This window comes from Erithacus rubecula, assembly GCF_903797595.1.
Source record: "Erithacus rubecula genome assembly, chromosome: 13".
Classification (NCBI taxonomy): domain Eukaryota; kingdom Metazoa; phylum Chordata; class Aves; order Passeriformes; family Muscicapidae; genus Erithacus; species Erithacus rubecula.
Genome location: NC_136665.1, coordinates 10,842,509 through 10,856,113, shown reverse-complemented (window position 1 = coordinate 10,856,113; position 13,605 = coordinate 10,842,509).

Below are 13,605 nucleotides of genomic sequence, written 5' to 3'. Positions count from 1 at the left end.
GTATTAGTTCAATTGATGCAGTTCTGCTGCTGGCACCATTCCTGATCTGCACTGCTATAAGACACTGTAGAAAATATCCTCTTCTGCTTGCACTAGTTTTAGGGCTATTTTAAAGCACCAGTTTTTGCTCTGAACAGTCTCCAATTTTTATGTATTTTGAGCTAAACTCGTCTGGCCTAATTTCCATGTCTGTCCTTGGTGCTTTGTGCTTTTTCTGCAGCTGCCCAATTAGTACCTTATTCTTTGGAGGTGCCAAACTTTCACTGCTGATGAGACACAGAGGCTGAGGTAGAATTTAGGTTTTTGAATATATCCCAAATATTTTGTCTCTTCTTTCCAATTCTTGAACTACATTTTACCAAGAACCTCTTTGACTGGTTCCCTAGGGCTCAAACCTCTCTGACCTTTGCTTAATGTAAGGGGGTATTTTACTCTGGGGTCTCTCATCTACATCCTGGATCAACATCACCCCTGCTGCTGATGTGAGTTTGGAGAAAGCCTCTTGAGGGCAGGGGTGGGCAGGCAGTCAAAAGCCTAAATACAGTTTGTGAACTTCACAGAGCACTTGCAGCAAACACCTGGAGCTTCAGCCCTCAGTGCACACCTTCATTTCTGTAATCTAAAACCTTTCTCATAAGAATTTTCTTGTTCCTGTGGTTGATTTAAACTCCTCATACAGGCAATGAGCCTGAAAAGCAGGATTAGACACTGGTATATGGAAAATAATTGTCAGCGCAACCCTCCGAGATAAAAAGTGTTTTATAATATAATTTTAGCTAAGTATAAGAAACTGTGTTTATGATTGACTTATAAATATTCATTTTCTTAAGGCATTTTTTGTTTGAGGTTGCTGGGGTTTTTTTTAATAGGCTGTTTGCACAGCACTTTGGAAATAAAGCCAGAAGCTACAGAAGCACTAGCTCTGCTAATTTATAATTATTAAGCTCAATAATGCAAATTAAAAAACGCTCCATTGCTAGAATCGTTTGGCACGTATTTCTCTGCCTTTGACATTACATTCCAGTAGCTGCCTACCAGCAGTACATGAATCAATAGGTGGGGGGTTTTATGGTTTTAATTCGGTGGAAGTTTAATATGGCGATTTTTTCCTAGCATCAGGCTACTGAGAAAAAAAAAAAAAAAAAAACAACCAAAAAAAACCAAAAAACAACCAAAAAAAAAAAAAAGGGGGGAAAGAACAGAAAAAAACCCACAAATAAGCAAAAACCCCCACCTGCACAAAACAGAGCGAGAAGTGAAAGGAAGGTCTGAAGGGCTGCCCCACAGGCCGAGCCGCCCCGCTCTCACCCGGCCCCTGCGCGCTCCGCTCCGCGCCCGGCGGCGCTGCCGCTGCCATGGAAACGCGCGGGCACGGCAGCGGGCACGGCAGCGCGCGCGGAGCCGCCCGTGCCGCGGCCCTGCGCGCTCCCGCGGCCCTGCGCGCTCCCGCGGCCCTGCGCGCTCCCGCGGCCCGGGACCCCCGGCCCGCAGCGGGGATGCTGCTGCGGGCTGAATCTCCGTCTGAAAGCGAGAAAACCGCAGTGAGATGTGACACAGTGCTCGTGTCGCTGTAACTGGCAGGGAAACTAATCCGCAGGCACCAGAGGTTTCTGTGCAAACAGGAGACAGAGGAGTCCTTTTTGCTTTATTCCAATAAAGGGAGAGGCCGTGGGGCGTTCCCCTGGGATCTCTCGAATTTTTGGAGGATGCAGCCTCCCTTTTTATCCTATTTTCCCGGCCTCATTTCCCTCTCTCTTTCCCCACTGGCTGAGGCACTTGAGGGGCACAGACTTCCCAGAACACCTGACACCTGAGATTCCCCTCTGATGTATAACCCTTCCTTTTAATTTGTAATTCTTATACAATTATTAGGTTTTCGCCATTGCTTCTTTCATCTTCCGATATCCAATTTCATCTATCAGCAAACCTACAGTTTGTTTGTAAAGGCAAATCCCTTTTCCCATTCATCAATCAGTGGAATCCATCCCATTGTTTCTTTTCTCTCTCAGTGCTAGCATTATGTACCAGCATATCTAAGCTTGTTTGTAAAGACAAATGTGACATTTCTCTCAAAATCAATATAAACAACACTGAATCCAAAGCAAAACATAATCACTTCATTATAAATTGTTGATATTTTTTTTGTTGTTGTTTTCATATATTTTTATTATTTTGCCACTATAATCATGAGTTGTATCAACTCCTATGTATAAGAAAACACGGGCTTGCTGGGGCATGAGCAGCTTGTCCCTGCTGTTAGCTGCTTGCTGAGAGTGGAACACCAGGATGAGTTGGAGCCTTGTCCAAGCCTTGTGGAGGCTGGTGGCCACTGCTGCAGGAGTGCTGGCCAGCATGTTTGGGCTTCCTCAGTCCTGTACCCCAGCACAGTGTGCTGTCACAGCCAAGGAACTGCCTGTGAAAGGGGCAGTGACCTGGGGTGAGAGGATGTGTTGGCAGAGACTCCTCCTGTCCCCAGTGCTGTGTTGTCTGCTCCTTATCAATGAATTCATAAATTGCCTTATTGATTGCCCTACCCAGTTGTGGTGGGTAATTTATAACACTGCTCTGGTGGGAGAGGTTTCCTGCCCTGCTGGGTTCTCTGTTCATTGTTTCACCCCTTATTTCAGGCCTGGGAGGTGGGTGTTTAACCCCATGTCCATGAGCAGAGGGTTGAGGAAATGGGAGATGGGGACTCTGTTTGTGGAATGACCATAATTTATCATTTCCTAATTTCTGCCCTGGGCTGTCTTTTGGCAAAGTGTGAAGTCACAGTTTGGAGAGTAAGTGCAGGATGGGTGAACAAACAGCCATTAACTGAATGTTGTCCAAGTCAAAAATGCTCTAGAACTCCAAATATCACTTTCTGAAATACCATATAATTCTATAGTGGATTTGATAAGATATTAGTTAGTAAAAAGCAATATGTTTTCACAGAGGAAAAGATCCTTAAATCCCCTCATTTAACCTTTCCTGTTTCTGAGAAGACCAAATTGGTTCCAAATGGATTGTGTTCCTCTTTAGACCCTTTAGAATTTCTATTAATACAATTTCAGTTTCAGAAATAGCATTTTCTTTCAATTACTGATAGATTTCCAAACAGCTTTCTCTGTCTGAATAACTCATGCAATAAATAGCATGAATTTCTGTAAGTGCAAACTCCCATTTGATTGTTGTAATTCTTTTCTGTAATTGCTGATTACCAAGAGACTGGATTCAGGCAACAGAAGAAAAGTGCTTGTCAGAAAGGAATTTTTCATTATTCTGCACATGAATGCTTTGATTTCTAGCAGTAATGCAGAAAACCATAGTGTTATCTTTAGTATATTTTGGGATATTTCCCAAATGTATTGAGGAGTATGTATAAAAAAATGACACTACAGAATAATTTATATTACCAAAAAAACAATTCAGGAGTAAATTGCACTAAAGGTGTGTATTTTCTAAAGGCTTAATATGAAATGGTCAGAAACAGCAGTTTATTACAGAATTATGAATTTGTCACAGTGGAAGCATCACAGAAATAGATAACAGAAACTGAAAACATTTGAACAGCTCTGGCTCTGTGTGGCACAATCTCTATATCAATGAATTAAACATTTGTACATCCATTGCTCTGTTCTGAACAATCCTTGCTAACAACTTATTTCCCAAAAGCAGAAGAGAGGTTATTTAAAAGCAGAGATGTATTTTGTGAATTCTTAGAAATGTGCAAGCTCTTCATATCTTGGTTCATAATTTGTGTCCCACACATGCCATGAGCTATTTAGGCTTTGCATTTCCTTGAGGGCAAAGAAGTTTTTAAGGCCAGAAGGACATCTGGGGTCTATTCTTAGCCACCATTAACTTGGTTAATGAATGGAATAAATAGCATGTGCAACATCATGGGAAAATCTGCCTGCAAGGAACTGGCTGTGCACTGACCATGCCTGCAGCTCCTTAGGGGTAAGGCTGCTTCAGGGCACCCCACTTCTTGGGATTATGAAAAGTTTTGTGCCCAGCTGAGATAGCCAGGCAGTTGGCATGGTATGAATGGCAGGTGGCTGGTTATCTTTCCAGCAGAATGTCTGAGATTTGGGGATTTGTGATTTTGTTAGGATGCAGGATTGGGATTTCAGGGTGTTGTGATTTCCTTGCTCACTTCATTTTCCATGAAGAGGCTGCTTGTCCTCTCCATTCAGCCCCCCTGTTGGTACACAGGGATGCTGATCCCCTCCACAGAGGTGCTCTGGGGATTAATTAATTAATTAATGGCAAAACATTTTGAAATGGATGATTGAGAAATGCTCACAGAGATAAAAGCTGAATCCGTACCTATGTAAAGAAATCTTCCCCTGTAGTCTTATCACAATGGGAAACTCCCTGTGTACTCAGGGATGCTGCACAGGTTGCTGGGCAGTCATCTCCCCATGGCCTGGAGTCTTCTCCAGGGGATTCATTTATTCCAGAATCCCACTTTGGTTTGTGTGATGTGAGCCCAGTACATGCCATGCAGAGAACAGCCTGGCAGCAGCCAGCCAGCACTGTGGAAATACCAGATGAGTTGGAGCTTTCCTTTCTCTGGAGCCCTTGTTCTGCTCTTTTCCAGTGAGTTGTGCAGAGCAGAACAGAAGGAACATGGGGAGATTGGAGCCTATTCCCATGGTTAGAAAGGTGGAGGTACCCTCGAGGGAGTGCCCACAAGCCATGACCCACAAGAGCTCTGTGGAAGGAGGTGCAGGCAGCTCTCTGCTCTAGCAGGGCCCCTGCTGAGCTGTCAGCTGAAGCTTTCTGCTGGTGATCTCTTTGAGACACAGTTCTCCTGCCCTGCTCCTGCCTGTGGGCAAGCAGGTGGTTGTGGAGATCCCTTAGGATCCCATAGGGAATATATGTGGCTGCTCTCACACCTCTTTCAGCTACTGTGCACACTCCTGAGCTTGGAAGAGAGACTGAAAGGGGGCAAGAGAGTGACTGTGTAGTTCTCCATTTGTATTTTATTTACAGAATAAATCCCCACATCAGCACCACAGCTCAATGAAAGATGCCAAAAGAAATAGTACTGGAGACCACATCCATCCTGTCTGATCCCAGCATGTCTCTGTTTCACCAGGATCATCTCCCTTCCCAGCACCAGTGAAGGCCACATGTGCTGCACAGGCACACAAATCCAGGGCCCCTCAACAGCAACAGGGATCTCTCCTCTCTCTTTAGGTTGAGGCACAGGGAGGTGCTGGCCTGATGGAAAAGGATTGGGGTGGAGCCATCCCAAAGCAGCTCTAGCAGAAGGTAGAGCTGGAGTCCTCCCAGGAGCACAGAAAGCTCTGGCACCCCAGTGCCTTGGCCCCAGGTATAACCACTGGCACTGCTGCTTGCCCCCTGCTCCTTCCAGCTGAAGCTTGCTAGCAGGAAGGATCTTATCTCAAAGGAAAATTTTCCAGCTGGAAAAATGTCCCTGGCCACCTGTGCATGGCCAGAGCCACCAGGAGATGGCAGCAGCCTTGTACTGCCTGGTTTGGCTCTGTCACACATTTGCCACTCTGGCTCCTCCACTCCCCTTTCACCTTAGGGATGAGGTCTCCAGGTCTGATGAGCTCTGAGAAACCTTCTTCCATCCTCTGGGTTGAAGGAGAAGGGAAGGCTCTGAAAGCTCAGCTCCTGTCTCTGCAAACAAGCTGATGGAGCAGAACCCGCTTGGGTCCTTGTCTCCTGATCCCCAGGCTGCTCATGGGATGTCTCATCCAAAGTGAATGTGCACAATTCTTTCAAGAGCTCAGGTTTCAATCTAGTGGATCAAAATTGCTGACGTTTCTGAAGGGCCATATGGAAATTAGAAGACAGTCCCTGTCATTCTTCCTTTCCCTGCAGCTACTCAGGAGTGCTGTGTGATGACTCGGACAGCGAGCAGCAGGTGCTCAGTGATTTGTATTTCACACTTGTTCTTGCTGAGGATGCAGGCTCCTTCCTGCTGAAGAGAAAATGTTCTGCAGTCTTCACCCTGGGATCCTGGCCAGAGCTGGGACAGTTTCTTTTGCAATGCAAAGCTTGTTCTGGTGTGTGCTGAGACATCTGCACACAGATAAGGTGTGTGCTTTGCTCTGGTTGCCAGCTGACACAGCCAAGGCCATGGAGAGCTGGTTGGCTTTTGCTCCCTCACGTGTGGCTCAGGCAGTGTGGGACTGATGGTGCTGCAGAGCCTGGTGCAGATGGAAAAGGACAGAATCCCAGGATAGTGCTGCTGGAGAGGCACCTCTGGATGTCACTTGTCCAGCCTCCTGCTCAAAGCAGGGATAACTTCCAAGTCATATCAAGGCCTTGCCCAGCTCTTTTAAAAATCTCTGAGGATGGAGATTTCTCTGGACAATGGAGGGTGAGATCTGGGAGGGTAAGCCTGGGTTCTGTGGGGTGACCCTCCTGGTTTGCTCTGCTGAGGATATAAATAAACAATATGGTTGCAATTTCAAGGCCAGCTCTGAATAACCACGTAGACCTGGTCCCCAGATGAAAACTTTAACTAGTTCCAGACTTCTCTCAGAGCTCAGTGCTTTGGGAACTAGAGATTGCATTTGGCCCATTGTGCAAAAGAGAGCCACAAAGCTGCAGCCAAGGAGACTTTCTTAAGCTGGACTATAAATCCACACTATTTGCACGGACAAATGACCCAGGAACCTGAGACTGAAACTTCATGATTTTGCATTAAGCTCTCGAGGCACAGTTCCAGCCTTTTTCCTGGCTCTTGCTTTGTGGCAAAACTTCAGCTGCTGTCACTGCATGGGAACTGATCCAGCTGAAAAATACCCTGCCCGAGGAAAAGATCCTTTTTTATCATGATCACTGGGATGGCTTGAGGAAGAAGGACATATGGGCTGAGGAAAGATGGAATTGCCCCTTTCAGTGACAGCCTGATCACTTAGGAAGATAGTCAAACTGCAGCTGGTGAAAAGGGCTAATCCTGCAAGTCCCACACACAAACTTTTTTCATCAGGGGCTAATGGAGCAGAGCAAAAAGGATTAATAACCAGAGTTATGGGTTGAGCTGCAAAAGGAAGCACATGCTTCACAGCTCCAAGCTCTTTCTGCTCATGTGGAATGGATTAAAGATAAAAACAACCCTGTTATGCACTTTGCTCCTGAGCTGTTTCAGTCCTGTCTATCTTCTTCTCCAGAGGAGCTTGTACAGGAACTATTGCCTGTAACTCAAAACTGTGGCTCATATTCCCAAGGCAGCTCATGGGATCCACTTCTCCTTGCCAGGGAATGAGGCATCACTGGGTACCAGCTGCAGTGGTTCAGGAATGCTCAGTGCCAGCCTGGTTGTTTTCTTGCAGGATCTGCATATTTGCATCTGTATTTTGAGTATGGAATACTGAGGCATATAGAAACACAGTGACTCTGCTGATGCTGGGCAGTGGATCTCCACAAACATGCTCTTCACGCAACAACAGCTTTATTACTCAGAAATACTTAGAAATTCCAGATCCTGTTCCTTTCTTTTTGCCTGCACTGGTGAATGACCGCTGTTCTCCTCCCCATTGGGGTGTCAGCAGATCCTGCAGCTTGTTTTCCACTGAAATGTCTCCTCTTAGGTAAATATTACATCTGGAGTTGCTTTGCCAGTGGTTTTCCTACCTGGAGTTTGTACAGCAGGTCAATGCCCTGCTGGGAGATAAGAGGAATACTTGCTACCAGTGCTGTTTGCTGCTGTGAAATGCCACCCTGCTCTTCCCTCATCACAATTTTTGAATGTTGCTTAAGTCCTGGAGGTTTCTGCAAATTGAGGGAAATTTAAGACAAGTAGTTTTGAATGTTTGAACAGAGCAGAAGGACTTGTTTATTGCAACAGCCATGACTTGTAAATTATTCATCTGTGTGTAATTGAAACGCTCAGATCCTCAAAGGTCGTGTTACAAAGAGTGAGGTGAAGGATCAGTGAGCTTCCAGCAAAACAGGAAGATTGGCAGGTCCTGGGGAAGCCTTCTCCATCCACCTGCATCTACTCCATGGCAGTGCCTTTTTGTGGCTGCAAACTGAGTTTTCAGTAAGTGAAGCAATGTGCAAACACGTGCCTGGGAAAAGGGGAGGACATGTGCAAAGCACCTTCCTCTGTCAGTGTTCCCTCCAGTGGGAAACACAGATTTGAATCCTATTGCAGTGAAACATCTACACAGTCTGAGGGCACAGCCCAAGTATCAGCACACACACAATGGACTCTGGCCTCTGAAATGGAGAAGAAGTTCCAAGAACCAAGAGGGACCAGAATAGCTGTGCAAGCAGAAAAGAATCCAGAGCAGTTCCACTCAGCAGTCCTGTCTCCAGACAACATCAGACTTCAACTAATTAAACAGAGCAGATGCTAGCTGGAATGCTAATTGGAACAACTATCAACTTTTTCTGTGCTTAAATATGTATTCTAGCTCTCCTCATACCATAGGTTTGGAGAGAAAGAGTTAACCCTTCAGATTACATTTTTTTTAGGCACAGCATGTCCTGAGAAGAGAGCATAATGAAAGTTCTATGATTAGGTTTGGATCCAGGTTCTTTGCAGGTGAAAACAATTCTCTGTCTAATAATGCAGAACCATCATCACAAACAGCACTCTCAACCCTTCCCTGCCCCTGTGCTCCCAGTAAAGTGATCTTGCTCAGCTTTCAGAGGCCTTGCAGCAGTGCTGGGCACAGAGCCAGCTGCTCTTCTTCCCTCTGTGTATTGTATTAGATGGACACTTCTTCGTTAACCTGGGCTCATTTGTTCTGCTCAGCCTGTATTCCTTCTCATTAGACTTGATGTATGATCAAGAAAAGAAAGTGCAAAGAGCTCAGCTGACATCTGATACATTTATAAATAGCCTTTCTGCCCTGCTACAGTTCTGTGCCCATCCCAGGGAGCAAGCACTCAGTGTATCACACTCTTCCTGGAACTGGGATGCTATCGAAGATTTTCCTCTAAAGCAGCCAAATTTGGACTCTGCTGGAAACTAGGTGCTTGAATGCAGACACCACTGGTCTGTTCCAGATTGGCAGTTCCTTAGTTTTGTGCTAATCTCCAATCCTTAAGAGATCAGGCAAAGGCAGGTTTGAGCAATGAGGCTCTTCCACTGTTCCCTGCCCTCCCTGCGACAGGCAGAGGCTCCACAGCACAAGCCTTGGACTTTTTCTAATTTGCTCACTCTCCACCCCAAGCTCCTGCTACTCCCTTCATTCCCAAACCCTGTTTCCTCCCTCTCCCCCAGGGCTGGATCCAATCTCATCATGGGCTCACTGAGTCCATCACAGGGCTGCCAATCTTTGTTGAGATGTGTCCCATGATGCTGTCATGAGCACCAGTGTTCCCATCTAAACACAATCTGTGGCTCCCAGTGGATGAGGAGTGTATCCCTTAGCCCTCTTTTCTTTTGCTGACCTCCTTGGGTGATAACTATTATAATTTCCCACACCTTACTGGCACTGAATGAGTCTCAGATTCAGCTCCCAAAGAGATTGCCAGGGACTGATGAATTTAGGCAGGAGAGGATTAGGGGGTGATTGAGATATCAAAGATTATTCCTGACTCATATTCTTGCAGGTCTGATGAAAGAAGTGAGTCAGATCCTTCCAACACAGTTTGACCTGGCAGATGCAGCCAGCAGCCAGCTCAGGCTGTGAGAGGAGCTCACAATGTTTTGTAAATGGAATAAAGTTCATTTAACACAGCAGGCCTGTATTTGCTGTTAACTCAAAGGCCTCCTGCCTGAAAACAACCTGCAGATCACTTACTCCATCACTGCTTGCAGGAGGAATTACCTCCTGAGAGCTGCTGGTGGTGGAGGTGTGTATTTCTGAGAGATGATTCCTTTCCCAAGGCAGGGTAAAGGTCTTTTTCCTGTGATACTGAGTTCATCATTGAAATACTCACAGTCCCTGTTCCCTTTTTGGATAGCCAGGACTCTGCCCCAAAATGTTCTCCAGCCTCTGGGTTGTCTCTCTCAGCAATGCTGCCAATATGAATCTTAATGTCATTTTGATTTTTTTTTGGCTGCTTTCTCTTCTTAGGTGGGAATGCTGTCATTACCAAATGACACCTGTTTCCCACAGGTCTCTTCAGCCTGTAGGAAAAATGTTCTTTCTGCTGCAGGCAGGCACCTCCTGGGGCCAGTGGCTCAGGTAAGCAGCTCCTGACTCAGTTCTGCTGAGCTCTGAGTGCCTGCCTGCCTTGTGGATGTGTCTTGCAGACTACTGACAGCCACAGGTGAATGGCTCACATTCTGACCCATGGTGGATATTTAGACATTTAGAGGTTGGGAGATGAAATGAGAATGCCATGCCATTCCCCTGTGGAGAGTGGGGCAATGGTTCTCAGAGCCTCCAATGGGAATTTCTTTGGGGCATGGCAATGATCTCCCCTGGCTGAATGCAGACTTGTGCCAGGTTAAGCCATCAGCCTTGAATGCCTTCTCTGTTCTTGTTCCAAAGCAGATTCTAAATTAGAAATCCTACCACCTGCATTTGATATGGGCAGGGATGTTGCAATCCTGGGAGGCTGAGTCAGGCATAGAGATGAGAGCTGTTCCTGCTGCTGAGAGGTTCTGATACATTCAGGTACCCACTGCAATAGTTCCCCTCCTCACCCCATCTCCCCAAGGGTTGTGCAAGGCTGGCAAACCTGGTCAGCTCAGCACAGAGGAGCAGCTCTGGGGGCCTGGGCACTGGCTGACTCAGCAGGGACTCTGCTCCCTCCTGCTCATGGCTTTTCCCCTGTCAGCAGCAGCATGGCCAAGGTAAATTACCTGGGTTTGGAACAGCTGTGGCTCCTGCTGAGGTTGCCAGCCTCTGTCTCACTGTGAACCTTTTTGATACAGCAGCAGAACACCATCCAGGTCTGGAAATCAGGCTGACCCTCTCCAGTGGTCTGCCACCTATGTGTTACATTTACTGATCCAAATTTCCCTAGGCTGTATCCTAAAGAGAAAGAATCTGATCCCTGTCCTGATCCAGGCCCTTTTGCCAGTTTCCACTTTTAAAGCTTCCCTGGTAAAATCTAATGGAGCTCTTTCAGGCTCAGCAGTGGCTGTGGGAAAGGGTCTTGTAAAAAAAGAGTGTTTAGACTTTAGACTTCTATTATCCTCATATTTAGTTTCCTCTAGACTTTCCAATGCTTTCTAAGCCTGGCCTGTGGCTAAACCATCCTCAAAGGATTAGTTAAAAGACTTATTTGTTTTATTGATACTTCTTCTAGAATCTTGTTAGCAAATTTCTGCTTTTGACACTGCTAAATGGTGAATCAAGGAGTTCTATCACTATAATATATCTATGTTTTGTTACAGCAGGTGTTCCTAACTGAAGGTCTTTTAAGTTGTTCTGAGTTTCTGTGTTTGAATACACATTGCTTTGGGCCAAGCCCAGTGAAACCTCCTGATTTACTCTCCACTCTCCATACAATCTGTTAGACCTGGGATTTCATGCTCTGCTCATCCTGGGTCACAGCTTGCTCTCTTTCCAGGTGGAAATCCTGCAGTTCCATTAATGTGTGGCTCTCAAGACAGCCCCTTGGAGCAGCCCGTGGCTCCTCAGCAGGTCTGCAGGCTCAGAGGCAGCCACAGAAGGCTCCTGGCACATTTTCCTCTTGAAAGGGGGTGTGAGGGAGGAGGAGGCAGCAGCTATTGAGCTGAAAAATTTCTTGTCTCCTGCCTGGGTCTCAGTGGGCTTCAAAAAAGGGTTGAGAAATGCCAAGTGCTCATGCTGGCTCCGTCCCAGGCAGGGGCTGCTTCCAGTGTGCCCAGGAGCCTCTGCTCAAGGTGATTGCTTTGCAGCATTTTATTCCTTTTGCACCTCTGTTTGAGTCATTTTCCTGCTGGCTGGTATGTTTATGAGGATTCATCTGACCCGTGGGGCTCTGATGGCTGTGGCTGGTTTCCAGCAGAGCTGTGCCACACTGGGCTCACCCTGGTGCTGCTCCTGCTCCAGCTCTGTCCCACCCTGCTGGAGCTCCTCAGCTCAGCCTCTCATGGCAGCAGCACAGCTCTCATTCCTCTGCTGAGACACCTCCATCTCTCTCAATTCTCTGGCCCAACTTTGAACAGTGGTTCCTCTGTTTCTTCTCTTGTGTTGCCTGGACAGAAATGTTGGCACTCAGCATCCTCCTTGGAGGTGACATCCCACTCTGAATGGTCCAGCACTGAACCATTTGCCCCAAGCATCCAGGGGGTGTCCTGGGCCTTTCTGTGTTCCTGCCTCTGTCCAGTTCCTTTGGCTGGATTGGAGCTCTTCTGTGTGCTCTGATTTTTTCCCCTCCCACCACATCCAAAATCATCACCACCTTCTGGCTTCTCATTAATTTATTTTGATTCTCTTCCCTGGACAAGGCCTAAACATCTCCACACACTCATGTCAACTGATGGGTCCCTGGGATATCTGTAGCCATTATTTCTCTTTACCAAACTCATTTGTATTAGGCAGTGACCCCAAAAAAGAAAAGAAAACAAACAGGAATTATTGAAACCCTCTCCTTTAACCCATGCAAAGAGCCCTGCCTGTGAGAGTAAATATATCTTTTGTCCATCATTTTGCTGCTCCATGGTGATATCCCCTCTCTTTTAAAATGTTTTTGCCTGGAGGCAAATTATTAAACAGCTTTTTGAGCAGACTCCTACCAATTTCATTGCCAGACTGCATTCCCAGCCAGCTCAGGCAGGTCCTGGTGGTGCTGATTGCTGGGGCAGGGATGTGCCCAGTCCCTCAGTGAAGCCTGTTCTGGCATTGCACAACCTGCCTGTTCTCTGGGGGGCCATGTGCAATCTCTGCTGGGACAGATGTCTGAGCTGGATCCTGCTGCACTGACGTCAAAGGCTGCAATCCTGTCCCTCTCCCTGCAGCTGGCAGCCTGGCCAGGACTGCCACCACAGCAATAATGGCCACAGTGGCAATAACCTGCCACCAAATGGCAGCACGGTGGCCCCTGCCACTTGGCACAGTGGAGATCTGCTCACACTTAGGGCTTCCTTGGGGATTCCTGCTGCTCTAGAAACCCCTGACTGAAAGCAAACGGGACTTGATTTGACAAGGAGCATCCTCCATTGTGACCTGGGGGCAGATAAAAAACTCACAGCCTTTCCTGTGCCTGGGACAGGCTGGCACAAACAAATGCCATTTGTCACAGAGCTGCAGCAGCCAGCAGAGCAGAGGGTATCAGTAAATCCCTGGGTGTGACCTGGCACCTGTCTCGTGGCACTGAGCAGCAGCACAGCACAGCAGTTACCCATGTGCTGCTATTTTGGATGCTGTGTGAAGGGCTGAAGGCACAGCAGCCTCAGCAGTACCCAGCAAGCCGTGGTGACACAGGGTGACACACACACTGCACCTGACCACTGCCACAGGGAAGGAGGGGACTGGCACATCCCTGGGGCAGGATCCCTGAGGAGGGCAGGGGTGTGACAGGGAGTGATTCCCAGTGACCTGCTGGCACCAATGCCAGCATTGCCTGTGCCTCACCAGCCCTGCCAGCTGCTGGGGTACTGCTGACATTCCATATCTGCCAGACCCAGCCTGGAGTGGGCTGCATCCAGCCTGAGCTCCATGAAATGCTGTTCCTGATCACCAGCTGTGTGCTGGCCACAGCCATGGTCCATTCTGACAGCTCTGCACAAAGGTCAGGGGAAGG